Source organism: Serinus canaria, chromosome 1 (genome assembly GCF_022539315.1).
Source record: "Serinus canaria isolate serCan28SL12 chromosome 1, serCan2020, whole genome shotgun sequence".
NCBI classification, from domain to species: Eukaryota; Metazoa; Chordata; class Aves; order Passeriformes; family Fringillidae; genus Serinus; species Serinus canaria.
Genome location: NC_066313.1, coordinates 9,808,329 through 9,829,301, shown reverse-complemented (window position 1 = coordinate 9,829,301; position 20,973 = coordinate 9,808,329).

Below are 20,973 nucleotides of genomic sequence, written 5' to 3'. Positions count from 1 at the left end.
TTCCAGTAAAAAAAAATGAAGCAATATCAGCATCTATGTTGGGCTAGCCATATTTTTTTTAACTCTAATAGATGTATATTTAAATGCAAATCCTTTGAAATCAAGTGCCTTACATGGGCTGGTCTTTCAAAGGAAGCTGTTGAAGTTGCTGAGAGTATATTTTTAAAAACTCTGCAGGAAGTTTAACTTATGGTCATCTTACAAAAAAAATTCTGTTTGAAGGTGATTTTGGGTCACTTGGTGAGGATGGAGCTATTTTGAGATATTTGCTTTTTAACCTGCTTGACATGAAGATGTGGAGTGTGGCATTGCTTTGATAGCAGGGCAGAAGAGTGTCTCTGTCACACCTGCTGATCTCACACTGTTCCCTTCAGCTATCTCTGTGTATTTAAAATACAGTGTTTTTCAAAGAGCAGGCTCTGTTTTTTAGCAAAATTTGTCCTATTATATAGAAAATAGCTGTACCACACAAAAAATCTAGCCACTTTACATGCTTGTGGGCTCTTGAAATGAGAAACAAGACTGACATTAAATGTTCCAGGCAGTTTTAAAAAACATCACCAATATATGCTCATTTTCAGATAACACTATTAAAAAAAACAAGAGCCACGTTACTTTTTTAAAATTACAATATAGCTATTAAAAACTTAGGTATATTAAGCAAATTTAATGGTTTGGATTTAGAGACGAGGGAAGAGCTTATCATAGGAGTTGCAGTTCTTTAATTCCAAAAGCCAGAGCAATTGAGATACAGGCTCCATTTAATTAGAAATTATGAGATGAATAAAATGAGTAAAATAGAAGGATTTCCTTTCCACTTATCCTTTTCTAATAAATACATGTTTTGACAGCAGTAATGCTGTCTTAAATAGTTAATGTTACATGAAACTTCCATCTTATTTATGTGGCCTGTTCTCACTACATCGAGGAGCCTCTGAGATGCCAGATAGAACAAGGATCTATGCTGGAATAAATCAAGATGGATATGGAAAATTTGTTTTAATACTCTTGTGAGAAAATCCCTAAAAGTGTTCTTTTCCTGCAGTCCCCATGAGCTTTCCTTCAAACTTTTCTCCTGCCAATTTTTCAAATCTTTTCTCTGAAAGACCCCGAGTGCTAATCTCAAACCAGAGATCACCTTACTTTTTTTGGCAAACCTTGCCTTTCTTTTTTTTTCCTAATGGGCTACACATCTGAGCAATAAAAGGGAGTTGTAGAAAGGCTGTGCAACATTTCTGACAGCGGGCATCATATTCTTTTTCTGGAAATGTAATTTCTAGTTTGCTTCCTAAAACAGACCTGGTGGATTTGGGCTGTGCCTGAGCACACTTTGAACGGGCCAACAACTCTCCAGTAGCACAGCAGCAAATCTTCTCCTTATAGCAGAGCAATCAGCATCTGTGGGTGCACTGTAAGAGCCAGTAGCACACTTATGCAGCAAATGATCTGCTGGATTAACTCAACATGTGACACAAAGCAGACCTGTGTGCCAGAAGCAGCTCTCCAGGAATCCAAGATGCACTGAAGTGCTCAGCTGCCAGTGGTGAATGGCTCTGCCAAGTCACCTTTTATCTCTTGTTCGTGATCCTCGAGGAAAGCCTGAAAACCCTATTCCTTGGCAATTCACAACACAGTGCCAAAAAATCATCACTTCAATTATACAGGCTTTGAATTAGTTATTTTTCATATTTATTTGTTTTAATGGCATATTAATATCTTTTAACTATTTCCTTCCCAAACAGTTTGATTTTATTCTCTTTCTTTGTCTTGCCAACCTCTTCCTCACCTGTCCCTTGCCAAATGCCTTCTGCAAGACACCTTTATTTCTTCCATCAGAGCATTGACCTTTTTATTTTAAGAATGAGAAAACCAACAGACATTTAATCAAGTGCTAAGCAGTTGCTGCCAGAGGACAACCCTTTCTCTCAAGGCAGCTGCAACAAAGAAGGCTAGAAAAATGTGCTGGATGATGTGGTATTTCTAGCACATGTAGGCACAGGTGGCAGAGACTTCTCTTAAAAATCTACAGATTAGCACAGGCCATCTGATTTGAAAGGAGAATGTGCTGAGCATGTGCATTCAGTATGGTTTTACTGCAAAAACAATGAACAATTTTATTTGTGCTCATCCTTATGAGGCATTAAGGAATAGTCTCATGGGTAAACTCTTAATTTACCTCTTAACTAGTAGTGTGAGAAGGCCCTGAATATATGCATTGGAGGGACTCATGCCCTGCCACAGGAAACTACTGTGGAACTGCTCATTCCAACCTAAGAGAAATCAGTTACAAATACACAACCCAAAATTTATTCACAGTGGTTTAACATCCCCTTCCACCAAGATGCTTAGTCACTGCTTTTTCACCCCAGGCCCTTGAATTTCACTGGTGCTACCTCCCAATTTCTTCATATAAACCATAATGAGATACCTGTTTTCCTGAAGAAAAGGCAAATTGTCTTCTAAGACTCTTTAATGAGTCTCTGACTTATTTCCAGAGCACTTTAATACTTCTGCCTTGTCAGTCTCTGAAAATAAGTGGTAATTAGCCTTCTGGGTTGGCAGGAAATTGCCATATTGATCATCTCTGGAAACATTGAATACAGAAATAAATGTTTATGTTCCTTGTTGGGGGCTTGAGGGGGTTATTTTCTGGTTTTTAGCTTGAAGAGATATTAACATTGGGGCAAACAGAGATGAACAAAACATATTGCTACTGATTTAGACATTTGGAAATGGCTTTTACTACCACCAGTGCAAATCCAATAAAAACTCCTGAAAGAAGCTAATACTGCTTTTAAGTAAGACCACTTAAGGCTTGGCTGTAAAGGAAATATTGCTCTTTAAAAATGTAGAACAAATCTTTCTAACAGGACTTTTCATGTTAAGCTGTCTCTAAATAAAAGATGATGAGATATTTAAAGAGTTTCTGAGTTCCCTTTAAATGCATAATTCAGGAGTGAATGTTGGAAAGGGAGTAAAAATCTAAAAGGCTTTAGAGGAATATATCTGTGATTCTATATGGTTTGTCTGGGAAGTTTAATTGGCACAGAGGAGATGAAATGTAACCAGGGAAATAGTTTGGCTTATACTGATTTTAAGGTCTTAAAAAATTACCAACTCTTTAGAAAAGCTTCCAGTATATAACAGCCCCTATTTCAGGATTTGCTGCCCTGTGATATGCAAAAAAGATTAAAGTAGCATGAGCTAAAGCAGCTGATGCTTTGCTGTGGCCATTCCTGGTGTCATTGCATAATTCTGTAAGCCTGACTTAGTGATGAATTTTAAAAGTCAAATAAGCCTGGGTGTCTTCCAGGTTTATGTTGCTTATATACCCATACTGGTCTTTGGAATGCAAGAATATATTGAGTAATACCTTATAAAAAAACATTAGAGCCTTGCTATGAGATTAATGGTGGGATTTATAGATATTTGAAACCAGAACTGTGCCCATCATCCCTAATGTTTCAAAGCAAGGGCATGAGTGATGTACATTTTTAGTAGTTGTCACTTCAAAGCATTATTCTTATAATGAGGGAGATGAAAACACTCATATCCTAAGAAAGGGCAGGAGGGAATAAAAAAATATTAAATCAGTATTTTTGTAATCTAAAGTTGCTTTTCTCAACATCTGAGTCATATTTTTTCATAGGGTGAGCCTTCAGTCACTATTTGTTTTAAGGGATGAGTTCTGTAATATGTGAACATTTTAAAGGGATACATTTGGCTTCTATAGACCTGCAACAAACACAACTTGTGGTACACTCTTTTCCTGTGGCTGTGGAAAGTCTCAGCACCTTATAAAGAACAGTGGCCACTTGGGCTGCAGTTCAGTAAAAATGCTTAGATCCTGTGCTTTGACACCTTTTTAGACAAAAATCCACCACAATGGGAATCCTGTTCCTTATTTTGTGCTGTGCTCCTAATTTTAGGCTGTGCTCCTACTCTTCTTTCTAATATAGAAGAATTTTTCTGATTTCAGAGAATTATATGAAGTATGTTAGTGTTTTTCTCCTGTGCACTGGGCTATTTTGCCTTTTCTTGGTTGCATGAAGGTACAACTGTCAGCATATCCACTGCTATCCTGCAGTTTTTGTGTTGTTCCCAGATTTGTTCCTTCCTTGGTTGGGCCAAACTGGAGAAAAGTCTCAATAAAGGCAAAATAAGGAAATTTCCAGGTTGCTGGTCATTGATGTGTCCATGTCCAGTTTTTCTGAGCCATAATTGCAGTCACACTTGCCAGAGCATTTGACAAATGCTTTCATCTTCTATTTGAATACTTGTTTGAGCATAAATTTTCCAAGTATTTCATTTCTTTGTATTGTCAATAATATTTCACATATCAATGGACAGAGGTCATTAGATAGAAGTGTAGTGATTTAGGGTGTCTCTGGAGGGGATGGGCATTACAATATAAATGGTAGATAGGAGATGCTTTTTCTGAGAAATCATGAAAATTTAATACAAATGCTGTGTTACAGTGCTGTATGTAAAACTCACTCTAATACAGGAGGGAGATGGGAGGATTTGATCTATTATGAATTTAGTAAAAAATTGCTTGGTTATGGAAGTTTAGTGAGATCCCCGCCCCCCAATAGCCAAAAAATTGGAACTTAGTATGGTTTAACCTTCCTTTCATCTTCTACAAAGAGAAGTTATTCTCTGAATTGTGTAGTTTTAGATTAAATTTTGAGCGTATGCTTTGGCCCTTTTGTGAGCTATTTTAAAAATTAATAATAGAATAGTACAAATTCAGTGACTTGTACTAGAGGGGTTAGTGCTCTTTCAAAACTTGAAATGAAAGCAAGGGTTGGGGAGGAGAAACCATGTGGTGGCTGTCCCATGAGAAGGGTGAAGGGACACCTTCAGCTACAAAGGGAAAGAAACCAAGTTTACTTTGGGAAGGTGATGTGGAATATGGGCTTTTTTGTTTTTTTGGTTTTTGATTTGTTTTTTTGCTTTTTTTTTTTTTTTAAGAGGACATGAATTAATGGTTAAGATTGTTGATTAAATTACCTTTTTTTATCCTAGACATAGTTTAGTAAATTTTTCCTTAAGGTTTTAGAATGTGATTTGGCATTTGGTTTAGTCCTGTTGTCATCCTTGGAAGTCTTCTCTGGTCCTATTAATTTCATGTGCTGGAAGAGTATTTATTATTTCAACTGAGTGTGCCTAATAGCTGTCCTTCTTGTTAGAAAGCTGGAACTCACTGAATATCACATTTTCCAAGGCTCTCTGTTAGGAAACTGTAAACTGTCTAATGACCATTATGTTTTGCACCACAAATTTTGTATAAGGCATCAGCAGACATGGTAAACAGATTTTTTGGGGTATGATGGATTTCCAGGGTGGAGGATTAAGAAATTTTACAGTGCATTTAGAGATGTGAATATTATGCCATGTAAAGATTACTGATTTCCCATGCCCCTCCATCTTTCAGCTTTGCAGATTAAAACTGCCTGTATAACTGCACATTTCAAAGATCCATATGAAAGTAAAATCTTCCATGGAATTCAGTGCTAAAGTTTCAGACTTAAATTTGTAAAGAATTAGCTTTTGTTGCTATGGGAACATATACTTCATTTAGTCCTGAAAGGAAAATATACAAATTTATGGTAAAAAATAACACTATTAGTCCACTTGGTGGGGCAGGAGGCACTAGAAATAACTATGTAATCTGGGCATATATTATCTCCCTGTTGTATACTGCATGAGCACACTGAAAACAAAGTCTCCTTGTCAGTTCATTGCTCCATCATAATCTTTTTTTTCTATAAGTTCACATTTGTTTGCATTGTAAAATCACAAACTGCACATAAACATGTAGTACAGTCATTATTTGCCTTTATAAGGAATCACTGGGGACATCTATTAATTCTCCCATGATTATCTCTATTTCTTTGCCATTCATAAAGTTTTGTATGAAGCCTGGATCTCAGCATATTATTATTCAGCTAACCAGGAGTAAAGTACAGAAATTTGTTGTTGCAGGTGAACTATTAATAGGAGTATGAAGTGAGTTCTGCTGCTAGACACTATTAATAGGAGTATGAAGTGAGTTCTGCTGCTCAATTCTGTGTTTGCTTCTTTGTTTGAGTCTTTTGCTGACTGTGAAGGAAGTGGTGGCAAATGTCTCACAATCAGACTTGGTTTTTTTTTTCCTTGGAGAATGACATAACTGTGGAGAGATTTTTTTTCCTTCTTTTGGCTTCTGCCTTTCTTTCTTTTGGCTTCTCTCTCCCCATTTTTTTTTAAATCTCTATTGTTTCATAGGTAGCAAAATCTTGAAAATTTATAGATATAGCATTAAAAGTACTCTCCTTTTTTAGCCTGAAGAAGTTATAAAACTAAATTAAATGCACTTTTTGCATCAATTTAATGACCTCATGATTTTGGTTGTATGACCACCATTCCATCTTTTGTGTGAATTTATTTGTAAATGCTAGGGGTGCAAGTTTATGCTGCTTTTCGTGTGCAATATTTGTACTGTTTCATGCAGATATTTATTATCCTGTTTCTCTAAAATTTGATTTGATATTCAGGTTCAAGGGGACATACAAATGTAAAGAGAAATACAATAGAAACTGCAACTATCGTGTGATTCCCCCCAGGAATTCCTTCAGAGATGTGCTTTTTATAATATTTTGATGCAAAATTCTCTCTAACAATATCTTGGCTGCTTGACACATGCTGTAATTAATGCTGGGGAAATCTACCTTTTAGCAAATCCCCCAAAATATCTGCCCCTGTCAGGCTACATGTATAAAAAGAGATATCAAGAAACAACAATGTCAGTAAGAAATGCAGACAAAAATTAACATAAAAGTGGGACGATACAGAGGCTAACTGATGTCTCAATTCATCTTTGCAATGGAGAGGAAGTAGGAGCAAAATGTTTTTCATCTTTTAGGAATCTCTAGCATGATCTCCACTTCTGCTTTTGCTCTAAGCAGTTAAGGTTACTTTTGGTGAAATGCTGCCATTGTAATTTAATCATCAAGTCTGTAAAGTGCTGTGCCCACTCAGCACAGAGATCATTCCTTGGCCTAGAGACAAACCGTTTAAGCGGTGGCAATGTTTCATTCTTTCAAATAAAATCCTTTTCCAAGGAATGAACTGGAGAAATGTTTCAGTTAAGAAATATTCCAACAGCATTTTATTTGGCTGTGGGTTGTATGGAAACGACCCCAACATGTCTGATGTTTCTCTAAGTGACACTAATGCGTTCCACCTCTGCTGCCTCTCCGAAAGTTCACCTATTGAACCGCCCTGCTCAGGTCACACGCAACCCTTCACAGAGGCAAAAAGCAGTAGTTGAATATTCTGCAGTGAGATATGTCTAAATTGCATTTTGTAAGCATTGTGTCATGTAAATGTGTTATGTAAATGTACATAATGGCAATTGAGAGAATGACTTTTTGAGAAACCTGTAAACACACTCTGTCATCGCTGTGGAAGAGAGATGAACATCTGCTATTTCTCTTCCATTTGCAATCCAGGATACAAGTGCTGTGTAACAGCATTTTAGCTCACAATAAAGGCTTCCTCCTGAAAACAAACCCCCTCCCCATTCCCTCAATTTTTTGCTTTCCCAAGCAGTCTTAAAGCACATGGACTGGGTTCCCAGAAAGAGCCAGATTAGAGCTAATCATAGTAAAAGGCTCTTAGGGTGCTCACTCCGGGACATCAACTTCTTTGTTCCCTTAATTCTTTCTGCTGACAACCCTGCTTGCTTTTGTAGGCACACCTCATGTCATCTGAGATCTACCCCACCTTTCATCCCCCCAGTCACTCTGTACAGCTTTTGTACCTAATTTTTAAGAGGTTTAGGTTTACCTGCTTTTTGATGTACTTAAAGGAAACCTTTGTTCTTTTAATAAGTGAGATGGGGGAGTGTTGCCTAAACTTAAGTAGATTTTTCACTTTGAAAACTCATTTTTGTCTGATATGCAGTTGATAGCTTTAGTAAACCTTACTTTATTTATTCCTCTCAACAGGAAAAATATTCAAGAGTTAGTGATATATTTAGGCACTTGCTAACAGAATGAAGGCTTATCATTTTGGAAAAGTTTTAGTGATGGAGAATTTACAATTAAGAAAGTGAAATGGCTTTTAAGATCTGGCCTGATTCAAAGGGCTAAATGACTGCTTCTTACAAAGTCAGCTTTAATAGTGCATTTTAATTAACCTCTCATGTCCATGTATGTATAGAAAAAAAAAAAAAATCATTTAAATGGTAATGGTTTCTCAATGCTGTTCTCCCCAACTTTGGAACCTGACTGCCTGTGTTCATTTGCATTTATTCATGAACCATGTGAAGAATGAGTGAAGAATGTTCCTGGCATTGCTTTTGGGATGCTTATAAAACATGAAGGAAGCCTCATTTTAAATAGTAAAATGGTTTAATGAAACCCATGCTTCACAACTTCACTCAACGACTTCACTCGGATACCTGAGTGATTTCTACCTTGCATTAGCAATGTAGAAATCTTTTTATCCCTAGGAAATGGTTATGCATAGACTATTTTCATTTCTTCAGAAAGATCAGAAATTGTCTTCAGGTAGAAGCAGTATTTCATCAGAAGGAACAAGGAGAACCAATAATTTCCTTTCTGAGGTGCCTTAGTACCTCCTCTCTCTTATGTTTCCTCATGTCCTCAGAAGCACCACAAGCTATGCCAAACACTCTTCCCCTCAGGACCTGGCATTTGTCTACACTACAATTCATTTCATAAAAGATTTGGCAGCAGTATTTAGCATTTATTTTTGTCTTGGCAGCTCCAAGGGATCATGTAGAGAAGAAGATAATGGATAAGGAAAGAATTGCAGGTACCTTTGTTAGGAAAGGCAAGTTCAGGTCCATGTCTGCACCTAATCTATGTATGGACATGAACCTCAACTTCTGTAGTTCAGATTGGAGAACCATCCCCAGCAGGCTGTGATTTGCCTTTTCTCATGAATGGCAATATATAAATTAAAATAAACTTAGTGATTCCTTGTCTTTAGTAGCAATTGCAAGTCCTCCTGGTTTGATTTGGTTTGGATTGCTCAGGTTTCTTGGGATTTTCCTGGGAGTCCACTGACTGCTATTTGGAGACTGGACAGCTGGGTAGGTTGAGAAGTTTCTCATGTATCCAAGACATTTCTAGGACTCAACAAAAATAATGATCAAGGAAATTAAAGATATTATAATTATTGTACTGTCGGCTAATACATTATAAAATTAATTAAGCAAGGATTTGTCTTTTTTATAATGCAAGGGAGTATGTGTGATAAGCAACAGCACAAAACTGAGTGTAGAATTAAGTTGACTAAATCAATCAGGTTTTTTCTTCAGAGCTCACTAAATGTGAGCTTTTATTTTTTCATGTTCAAAATGTTTGTCTTCTGTTTTCTTCATGTACCCAAGAACAACATTTCCAGCCAAGCCTCTAAAGATAAAATATCCTAGATTTTACGTATGCTTTCCTTGTAATAACAAATAATCTCAGTACTGAGCCAGAACTTCAGATGGCTTAAATCAACACAGACTTCAATAAAACTGTGTTGATTTACTTTTTTTTTTTTTTTTTTTTTTTTTTTGCTATTAGATGTTTATGTTGAGCAAGCCAAGAAAAATTACTGGCCTACAGAAATTCAACACATTACCAAGTTACCAATATGTCAGATTATTTCTTTGGAGCAGATTCATTTGATTAGCAATAGGATCTAATTAATTTTGCAGCTTTAATTTGTGGTAAATAAAGTGAAAATGACCACTTAGTATAACGTTTTTTAAAACCATTTTCTGTGACTAGCACATCAACAACAAGTCATGTAATGACAAGATTTTTCTTCAAATCCTGGTGTTTGTGTCATATGGGACATGTCTGTACTGGGATATGTCAATACAATCCAAGATTTTTTCATTTTTAATTTGAATTAATAGTCTTACTGTCCTTTTTGCTCTGCTTCTTGCACATCATGCATGGTCTTTTACAGGCATCAAACATGAAAATACCTTATGAAAGGGTGGATTGGTGTCCCTGAGTAAAAGAGAGAATCACTATCCTAGAAGGATAGGAAACAGTATCAAAATGAATGGGAACTTAATATTCCTAATGTGTTAAACAGGAAGAGAAATAGAAGTATTTGAATTCTCTCACTGGCTTCTTCAGGAGCATAAGATCACGTGTCCATGGCCCAAGTGTAGCTGCAAAGGGCAGTGCAGCACATGTATAACTTGTCAGGATGCAGCTAATGTTTGACTTAATTCATGCTTTATTTGTAATTCACCATTCTGACACTTTGCAGCTACCTCAATTTTGTTTTATGCTTTGTTTTTTTGAGCTTAAAATTTTCTCTTGCTTAGAAACTGAAGCATTAACACAAGTAATTAGTTGTCTCCTGAGTTCTACTTTATTTAAAGAGTAACTGATAAAGAAGCAAATTACAACAGCCCCTGGACATGTACTTGTAATGATTGTGGGAAGCTGATGTGACTGAAGGTGTGGTAAAAGGTTTAACATGGATGGGAGAAATAAAACCTTACACATGGCATCCTTTTGGACCAAAACTGTTGAATTAATGCCTAATTCATCCATTTCTTTAATGGATCTGTTTCTAATTCTGGACAGAAGTAGTGTCTTAAAAAGATTAACCAAAGATTAACCATGAGTTGGAGTTGGCATTATTTGTTCATTGTGATGATTGAGGGGAAATCTTGCTTTTTAAAATTTCTTCACTGTACCTTACTTTCCCAGGTAATTTGATAACCAGTTCAAACCTCTGCATGTAAAATTATTTTCTTGTGTTTTTTACCCCAGAAATTCTGTTCAGCTTCCCATATAGGAATGCTCAGGTACTTAGGAAAGGAGGCTCTTTCCATCTGCCCCACTGCCACCACAAAACATTTACATTTAGGGAAAATTAGGTATTCTGAGAGGCCTGTAATTACAAAAGCTGGAGTCTGGCAAGGTCAGTCAGATTACCATGCCTAAACACCCTCACTGATCATAAGTGGTCATTAGTTTAGTTTTTCTTATCTGAAAGCAGAGACTCCTACAGCACAGTGCCCTCTGCTATCAAACCCCATGTTTAGTCTAAGTTTTGTCCTATCTCTTTGTGGTCTAAATAGACGTTTGTTTTATGAATCAGTTTTGAATTATCTTAAAATGGCCCTAATTACATAACTATTACTAATGTTTTCTCATATGGAAGATGATGTTTAGTAAAGTCTACAGCAAAGAATTTTGGCAAACTTCAGATATTTCCTGTTTAAAAAGCTCTCTGTGCAAAAGAGCTTGCTCAGTTTTCATTCTTGCTTCCCAGGATTATATTAAACAGACAGTAGCTTCCTTAGAGTTGACTTCAAAACTAATTCAAAATACTAATAATTGTAGATTTCAGTTATCTGGGTAGTGTCATCCAGTTGAGATCAAATGTTTTCTGTTAAGAGCTGCGGGTTTACAAATGTGGTGGTTCTCTGAAATTGAGTTGGAGACTTTTTTTCTGCTTCCTTTCCTTTTCCTAATGTCTGGGATTTGGGCTGAATTCATGTCACTTCTTTTTTTCCTGCTGCTGTTGTGCCAGGTGGGGAACTCTACTTCTACAACTTTCACACACTTGGTTTGTGGAGGGATTGTAAATATACTGGACTATGCTGACCTTTTCAATAGAGTGTCCCTTGATTGGTAGCCAGTCCCCGACTCCCCCACAGGTTAATGAAGCTGTAAATAGGGAGAACTCAAATGGCAAGCCAATCAAAAAGGTCAGAGTAGTATAGCACACCACCACAGCTGACAAAATTTATGAGGCATTAAAATTTGGATACTTCATTCCTAGTGACAAAGATTGTAATGAGAGCAGAAAAGAAGGCTCCGTGAATCCCTTCACATCATAGGGAATGTAATGTGGATGGGAAACGAGGCGAGCCTGCCATAGCTGAACTCCAAGATGAATGTTTTAAATCTCTTCATATTTTTTAGGGACCATATAATAGCCAAGTTAGCTTAAAATCAGTGTTCCTTGCTGTAGGAATACATTCTTCAATGTTCTTCCTATTTGTATGCACAAAATGTGCAAATGTATTATCTCATACCAATACTATTTTTCAAAGGAGGGTGTAGAGTGGGAAGGGTATGAAATAAAGAATAGGAATAGAAGGCTGCTCAGGCTTTATTAGAATATATGAACATGAATGTCAGAGAAGACTCAGTCATATGGATTAGCTGCATAATAACCTACTGTGTTGGTACAGTATCATATTTCTCCAATTATATTCATAAGTTTTAAGCTTAGGAGAGTTCATAGGTTTTAAATCTAGGAAAACCAATAAGGATACTGCATGTAACTGTTGCTTAGCTGTATGGCTTGCTGTAGCTAAACTTAAAACCATTGTTCAAAAAAAGTCTGTCTTGAATTTTGTCCCTGTGAGGTAGCACACAACAGTGAAGTCAGCAGAGATGACCTGGGGATTAAAAGAAAATTTTCAATGACCATCATTTTTGGAATATTGCTGCTATTTATTCTTATCTGACACAGAGACATCTCATCCTGTTGTGTTACCCAAGAACTGTGTTCCCCAGAAATTGTATCCCTGTTGTTTTGAAACATTTCCCTGTCATGCTGGCAGCCCTTATCACTTCAGGAGCATAAAATGTTAAGTGTATTTCCCAAGTAGTTTGAAGCACATTGATACAAAATTCATGCTCCCTGGTGTAAAGCACACGTAGCTGGTGAGAGCTCCTTGTTAGAAGGGTATGAGTGGTCACTATGCCCATGGATTATTGCAGCTTTGAGTTTGTGAAACTCTCTCCTCTGCAGAGTGGCAGAGTATTTGCTCACAGGGGAGGAACTTACAGTAGCTTGGCCCAGTCCTGGGGCTGATTTACGGTAGATAAATTGCTCTGTTCTTGCAGTATAAGCATGTACAGTTAAATGTGGCTTTGACAAATGGCTTGGTTTCTCTGGACTCAGAAGGAGCCTCCAACCCCAGCCTGGAGGACCCCTCTACTCCACTGGATTTCCAGGCTGGCGGGATGAGTTACAGGGACCTGTGCCAAGAGGTGCCTTCTGCTGCATTTTATCACTGACTCTAATCCAGCTGTCTGAAACAGTGCCAAGCTAATTAGCTGTTTCAGTGCCTGTTATATCAGGAGCCCAAATAAGCCCAGAGAGGTCACGTTTCGAACAGGAGCAAAGCCTTCTCATTCATCTCTCTGTTTATGCAGGACCAAGATGACTCCCATATGGGACAAATCCCAATTAATGCCTCCTATTTAAACTTGTCCTGACATATTTTAGAATGCTTACCAATTAACAGTAGCATTAAGTTATGAACTACTTTAGGTGAGGGTGGCAGTGGAGACAAAGACCCCTTGTTTTTCTTAAAATTGTCTAATCTTAGTTGGACTTGGCTAGTACAGGAAAACCAAAGAAAAGATCTGCTGAAACTGCATCACAGCATTATTAATCTGGAGGATTTATTATTGCCCAAACTCACTCCATATAAACCCAATCTCTGTCCTAATGCATCCCTTACTTTGAAATCCCAAGTGCAACCACTGAGGTTAAGAGCAGGCAGGAAAGAAAAATAATATTATGATGATAAATAAAAGGAAAAAAGAACAGTGAAAATAAATATTATCATTGGTGAATAGCTGCTTTCTCAGTTATGTAAGCTGAACCTAAACAGCAAGGCAGCTGGCTCACACTCAGGAGGCTGTAGATAATGGAATTACAATGTCTGTCAAGATTTCCATAATATCTAATTTAAATACCTGCAAAAAATGAAAACCACAGCCTGATATTTTTAGCGCTCTCAGTTCATGAAGATATTGACTCTGAAAGCCAAGTCCATTTCTTCAGTTGTTCAAATTAGCTTTCTTTTGCTGGTGTACTTTGTTTAATTGAAATCTTTCACAAAATTACCGAGGAAGAGGAGTTGGACTGTTCCCTGTGTCCTGTTGATGAAGCAAAGAAACCTCAGAAAATGATGATATGCATTTCCAGGGGTCTCATTTAATGATTTACATTATTTCAGGAACACGTTACTGAAGAATGAAGAAAATTCAGTTTATTTTGGGTCTGGGCCTTTAATCATCAATGCCAGTCTCTTGCCTTCCTTTCCTGGTTTCTTACACCAGGGGATTGAGAGCTCCCTCACACTGTGGAAAATGCCTTAAAGTTTTACTAGCTCTGCTCTGCTCCATGGTCCCTGAAGGGTGTTTCCCAGGGGATCCTACTATCCTACTATCTAATTCTTTGAGGAGCTGGAATTTTGCTTTCCTGAAATTCAGAGTCCTGACTTTATTTTTGCCAGAACCTTAGAACTACAAATTCGAGTTACTTGAACACAATATGCATTAGGGTCTGTTATTGACTCTGGATTACTAAAGTTGCTGCTTGGATGCTCTGTGAGAGAGAGAGAATCAGAAATCTGATCTAGGATTTGTTTTTGCTGCGCCTGTAGCTGCTGCCATGCCCTGTCCCTCCTGCTCCTCTCTCATTAAATGCTCTGAGAGCTTGTTTCCTATCTGTGTGCTCTTGCCTGGTGATGAGGGTGTTTATTCTAGGCCTGGACTTCTCTGCATATTTTTCTATACCTTGAGTAAGCCTAAGGTGTATTATGTAACTTATGAATAAGTGCCCTTTTTTTTTATTATATGCCCAAAATTAAGGAGTTTTATGAGAAGACTCTACAACTGAACACTGATTTGATATCATTCTCCACACTGATATGCAAGGCAGGGCCTTGTTCCCAGCTCAGAAATTTGATGGGGGGCTAAGAAATGTAGTTCAATGTCAACAGTTTGGTCTGTATTGCAAAACAGGTTAAGTGACTACAAAACCTGCAAATTAACAAAAGAATATGTAGCTGCTTTAAAAAAAATCAGTTGTCATATGTAAGTTTAAAAGTGCAGCTGAACAAATTATGAGGTACCAGAACTCAGACAAAACAATTTCTTCCATCCTCAGAGAGGGATTGCTGCTTCAGTCAGGCATGGCATTACAGAAGATTATCACCACAGCTAGTCAAACTCTACGGAGTCATGCCACCTTTTTATGGAAAAATAAGATAAATCAGAGCACTGTGGGAATTGCTGAAGCTTAGTAAGCACAAACATGGTTTGTGTCACAACCACAGGGAAAGGATAACATTCCAAACACAGGGCTATGAGGTGAAACTGCATCTCTTGCATCATAGAATGTGGCATGCTGAAAATCACTTGACTTCACTGAGATTCTCTTCCAAGCTACCTGAGGAAAATGAACATTTCCCTTAGGGCTCTAATCAATGTTCTGTAGGGGGACAGAAAATAAAGGTAGTGTAGAAAGTAATCTTACCCCTAAGGAGTTGCAGCTGGGCCAATTATCAAGGATCAGGAACAGGCCTGACTCTAACAGGGCACAGCTGTAAGCAGTGAGAAGAAGAGTGCTATAAAAGAGTGGGGTGGGTGGGTGAGTGAGTGAGAAGGGAATTGGAGTCAGCTGGCTGCTTTGTGAGAGAGTGAGAGAGAGTCAGTGCTCTGAGGAGCTGCCCAGGAGAAACACAAAGAAGGTATGAAACTTTTGTGATGAGGAGACACCAGAATGGAACCCCTGCAATAAGATGACAAGGATGTCCTACATAAACTGCAGCCTGAAGTTACTCCCCCAGAGTAGCTTGTTTTGCCTGTGAAAAAGAACACAGTGAGCTTGCAAAAATTTATAGTATTTATCTTTCTGTCTTACCAGCAGAACAGCTGAATACCACAAATTGGATGGGGGTTCTACAGCCTCTGTTACCTGTATTTTTTATTCTCAGTCTTTCAGTGATTTTCTGAACCCAAGCTGCATCTCATGAGCTACTAAGAGGAAACACTTCTGTTTTCCATTGCTGATGTGCAAATATGGATATTAACACCTTGCCCATGTGCTGAGAGTATTGTTCACAGGTATTGTGAACATCTCTGTTCTGCAGACACCAGTATGGGTCTGCTGCAACAATCATCCATATAATTTAGGGTGCATCTTTTCTGTACCATCTGTGGTTATTAAAAGGCAGCCTTCATTTCAGCTCTTGCAAGAGATGCAAGCACTGATCTATTAGAAGTTTTGACCACAAGATCAAAAATTTGACTTTGTACAAAAGAAACTGCTCCACCTATCACTTTTATTGAGAAATGCTCTAAAACTAGAGTTTAAAGAAGTACTTTTTATTAAATTAATGAAGATACTGAATGACTTCATGAGCGTAATTCAATTAATTATAGTACTGGCAAAAGTAATTTCTAAGTGAACTTAAGGGAGCAAAAGAGCATCAATGTAGTTAAAAGTTATCTGCTCATTTGTCTAAATACTTGTACAACTTCATGGTAAAAAAGGTTCTTCTACTTATAATAGACACACTAAATTAAAAATCATCTTAATAAATGACACAGAAGCCTAACAGACATCAGATAATGATCATAATAAAATCTTATACTTGAAATTGTGATATAGGAAGCTCAGCTGTTTTGTAAGAGTAGTGTCCATAGTTCTTCAGTAACCACAGTATCCAAGTAGACATGCTGTATTTTAAATAGCTCACCAGGTATATTTGATATGACCAGCAGATAAAGTACTATCTTCTTGTCACATGAGATCTCTAGCAAATTTAAGGTCTGATCCTCTGATACAATTTGGTTGCCAAAAATCTCTACCTGAGGAACTTTTAGAATTTTGCTGGATTTTGTTTAGTTTTGCTTTTTTTTTTCTTATTGTGGTAGAAAAAATGTTTTCCTAGCTAATCTAGTCTAAATTCTGGATCAAATTTCTTCATCCATGAGAAGACAGTGAAAGCCCAGATGCTGGTAGTTTGGGAGCTGGTTAGAACCTTCTCATATGCTCACAGAACCTGTGTCACCAATGATTGTTATTAATGGCTCATACTTCGGCTGTCATCACCCCAAGTCTTTGGAGGAGCAATTTGCACTCTATTGGCACCAAGCAGTTAGACAAAGAAACATCTGCTCCTGTCCAAACTGCAAGTGAAATGCAGAAGTTGTTTTGGTGCAGGTTTATATATGTATCACCACCATTTGATAATACTATTATGAAAGGAATTGAAGGAGTGGGAATGCAAGTGCCTGACGCTACACGGGGTAATTTTCCTCTATAAAAACAAGTACAAAGTTCATCCTGAGCTTGTGACAGTTGGCAAGTTGGTGTTCTCTGGTATTCTACACGCCCACGTGGAAGCAGCTGAGCAGGTCACAAGTGCATTGCTGAATTTTAAATGCAATAAATGTCAGGCTGCTTGCTTCCATGTCTTATTTTAAAATAAATAATAAATACATTGCTTTACTCCCTGACAGCCTAAGAATCCAAACACCATGTTCAGTCAGCTGACAGACTTTTAAGCTAATGCTCCATATTATTATCCCTTCTCAGCAATCTATTATTAGAGAGGAACCACAGATTAAAAACAAGTGCCTGGCCCACAATAACCATCAAGGACATCCTGCTTGTGGCCAAATCCAAATGTTAAAGCTGAAGGTGCTCCACATGTTTTTTATAGCTTTCCAGGTTTTCAGTGCAGCAGCATTGTCTCATAAATTACAGTATAATCTCTCCATTTACTGCATCCAGCATGAGAAAAGCTTTGTCTTGTCTGCCTGTGCTGTATTCTTATGCTCAGTGCTCTTACCTTTCTCCTCTGTCTTATGGCTAGATTGGCAGATAGGTTTGGGGGTTTTTTTAGTTCCACAAGAGGCAATGTCCTAATCAAGAGATATTTTGTGGGTATGTCCATCAGTATGTTTTCCCCAAGCTCAGATTAAAAAAAACAGTAAAAGAAATACACATGCAGTTAATGATCTTAGATTTGAATATAACTCACCAGTAATTTTTTTGAGAAAAAAGGAGAATTGAGAGTCCTCATTGTCTTCTGCAACTGTGCATAAAAGGTCCTTTTCCTGTCTTATGGACTATCATAAAATGTCTCTGTTTTGAACCTACTAGGTACCATATGAGGTTTTTTCTGTATTAGCTATCTATGGTAGAGCAATAAAATTACTTTTAGCTTCACATTCTTCAAGATATGGCTTGAGCATAGAGCATGATGTTGCTCAATCCATCATTTTCCTGGATCCACCTGTTAAGAAAGTCCTGAATTAGGCTGAGTCATTGTCCTCAACCACAGCCTTTTTACTAATTGTATAAGCAGAGTACCTAAAAATCTCCTTTTACTGCTGTACCCTTTAACAGTGTGATTTATTTGTTTGTTTAAGGATGGGGGATAATGCAGTGTTGGTTCTGGGTGACAGTTCTGATGTTCATGTTCTAAGGCAAGTAGAGATGCAGACACTCCCTGCTGAGATGCTCTTTCCCAGGTTTTGCCCTGACTCTTCTCTGGGCTGTTACCACAAATTCTTTTTTTATACTTAAAGAATATATTCCTCAAAGCTTGTACTTGTATAAATATAGCACTTCTCAAAGCTGCAAAGAGAAACATGTAATTTCAAATATGCCTTTAAGAATGTCAGAGGAAAGTTTGAAAATGATTATTCTGTAGCTGCTGAGACACTCTATACTTCTGAGCTTCCCCTGATCTGATCTTTAGGAGGATCCTGCATGCACAGGGTGTGTTGAAGAACATCTGCTGGGCCAGGCACTGTAAAGCTGTTAAAAGCAGCACAAATATAATGAAAACAGAACTCAGGTTGCTGCTGAGGATTCTGTAGATTTGAGTGTGTCTTGAATTTTTCCCTAGGTTTGGTGGCTGACCCTCAGCCACACAACCTTTACCACCTTGCCTCCTTGTCTCCACACTTCCTGGCCACATCACCAGCTGCCTTGCTTTGAATAAAGGAGGTTGGGAGGAAATGTGAGGGGGATGTGGGGGAGGCAGGATTTGATGGCAATTCAGTTTTAGGATGTCTTCAGCTGTCCTTGAAAACACCCTCGGACCTTTCTGAGGAAGTTTCATGAGAAATATCTCAAAGAAATTCTGTATTGTGCACTTGTGAGTGGTGGATTTCAGAGAGCCTCCCAGGTCGATTCTTGCTTTGTGTGTTGTGCCTCTACGTGCGTGTGCCTGTTGAATAGATTGTATTTCCAGTCATGGGAGAAGGAAGATTGCTGGTCAGCATATCTATTAACAGATGTGAAGTTGCAGTTTACATATCCTCATGTCTACAGAGTGGAGAGAAATGCAGCTCTGTTAATTATAATTTTGAAGTGCAAACTTTATTTTGTGGTATCACTGCTTCATGTGGGTTTGAGAGAATTTTTCTTACTTTTAGCAACATTATTTAAGTTTAATAGAGGCTTGACTCTCTGTACTGGCTCAAAAGCCCACTAATTTGGTTATTAGCATGTGCATCAAGCAATTTCACTGCACTCATTCAGAAAATAGGAATTAAGAAGATTTGACAGCCCTCCAATTTTGCTTTCAATGCTATTGATTCCTTTCATCAAGACTGTGCTGTTCTGTGCTCAGTCTTGCAAAAGGGAATGATGGCACGCTTGCTCTAATCAAATTTCATTGTACATTCACTTCATGTAATAATAAATTTGGCTATCCAGATCAATTTTGGCCCAATTTCCTCTCATGGGATGCAATTCAATGATTGCTTTTGAGGACAATTGTTTGATACACACAGGGTGTTTTTTTTTTTTTAATACCCAAAATGTTGCCTAAAATAAGCTTCAGTGGTATTCTAACTTTTGTTTGTGATCACTTTGGGTAAGAGCATGTGCTTGATTCTGGTAGGTCTGAGGTCACTACATGGTACATAATGAGAGTGATTTTGTAATGGATTTCAAAGCACTCAATACGCTCACAGAGCCTTCCTGAATGAACAGTTCAAATGCTTCCACACAGTGCACAGTTCTATAGAACTTGCAAATGCAAAGACCTTATTGGATAATTTTCTAAGCAGGATTGCAAGGCATCTCAATATTTTCTTCAATAACCTCATAACAGGATCATTATTTGACAGCAAACATGGCAAATGAGGTCAGTGAACTTTTTGTGATTTTTTTCCCATAGAAATTTGAGGTGAAAGAGGTCTCTTAGGTCAAAGAGTTCCTTTTCTGCTTCTTCCTCAGTTCAAAGGGCCACATCACTTTTACAAACCTGTGCTAGGGAAAAGGCAGTACTAGGCCTGCCCATTAGTAGGTTGAATGTTTTGTTTCTTATTGCTGCTGATGTGAAATAAAAACCAAAATTTTCACTCTCTTGTGGTGACTGAAAAAAGTGTCCAAATCACTCGGAAGTGAGGAGGGAGAATAATTTAGGGCAAAGGCTTGTTGACTCTGTAGTCAGATCACAGGCTGATCCAAATGGAAAATAATGCAAATAACACCTCCGTGGAGCTGGAAGAGTTGATCTTGGATTAAAGATCTGAGGCTTACAACTAAGCTTCATTTAGCATATAATGACATAACAGTTACATGATCCACAAATGTTTAGTAACTAAGCCCATTAATACAGTTGTTACATGAAATCCACTTAAGCATATGGATTGCAAATACAGGAGTATGGGAAAGAGTCTCTTAAAGCAGCTGTTCCCAGTGCATTGTGTGACATTTAGAGCCTGCTTAGCTATGACTGGGAAAATAACACTGCAAATTTGCACAGGTCCTATGTAGAACCTGTGGTCTTCTTTTCACCTGGTTATAAACCATTATTACATGATGAGAATAAAAACAATGGAAAACCTGCTCCCTTTGTTCCAATTAGGAATAAATAAATCTATCTGAATGATACATCTAGAAGCTTTGCAGGTGTTATGTTGTCTTCTGTTGAACTATAACTGTACCTTCATTAGTTAGTTCTCAGCAAAAGTGTAATGAAGTTGGAAAGTATCTTTATTTAATCAAATTTTAGTTATCTTTTTAAAAAGCTATAATACACAACTTTAAACAGTCATGGTTCCTGTATTCATTTTTCTTCTTTCTCTGTAAGCAAATTTTTCTTAAATTTCCTTTGTTTTATGCTTTTTTATTTCAACCCATTACTTTTTTCCA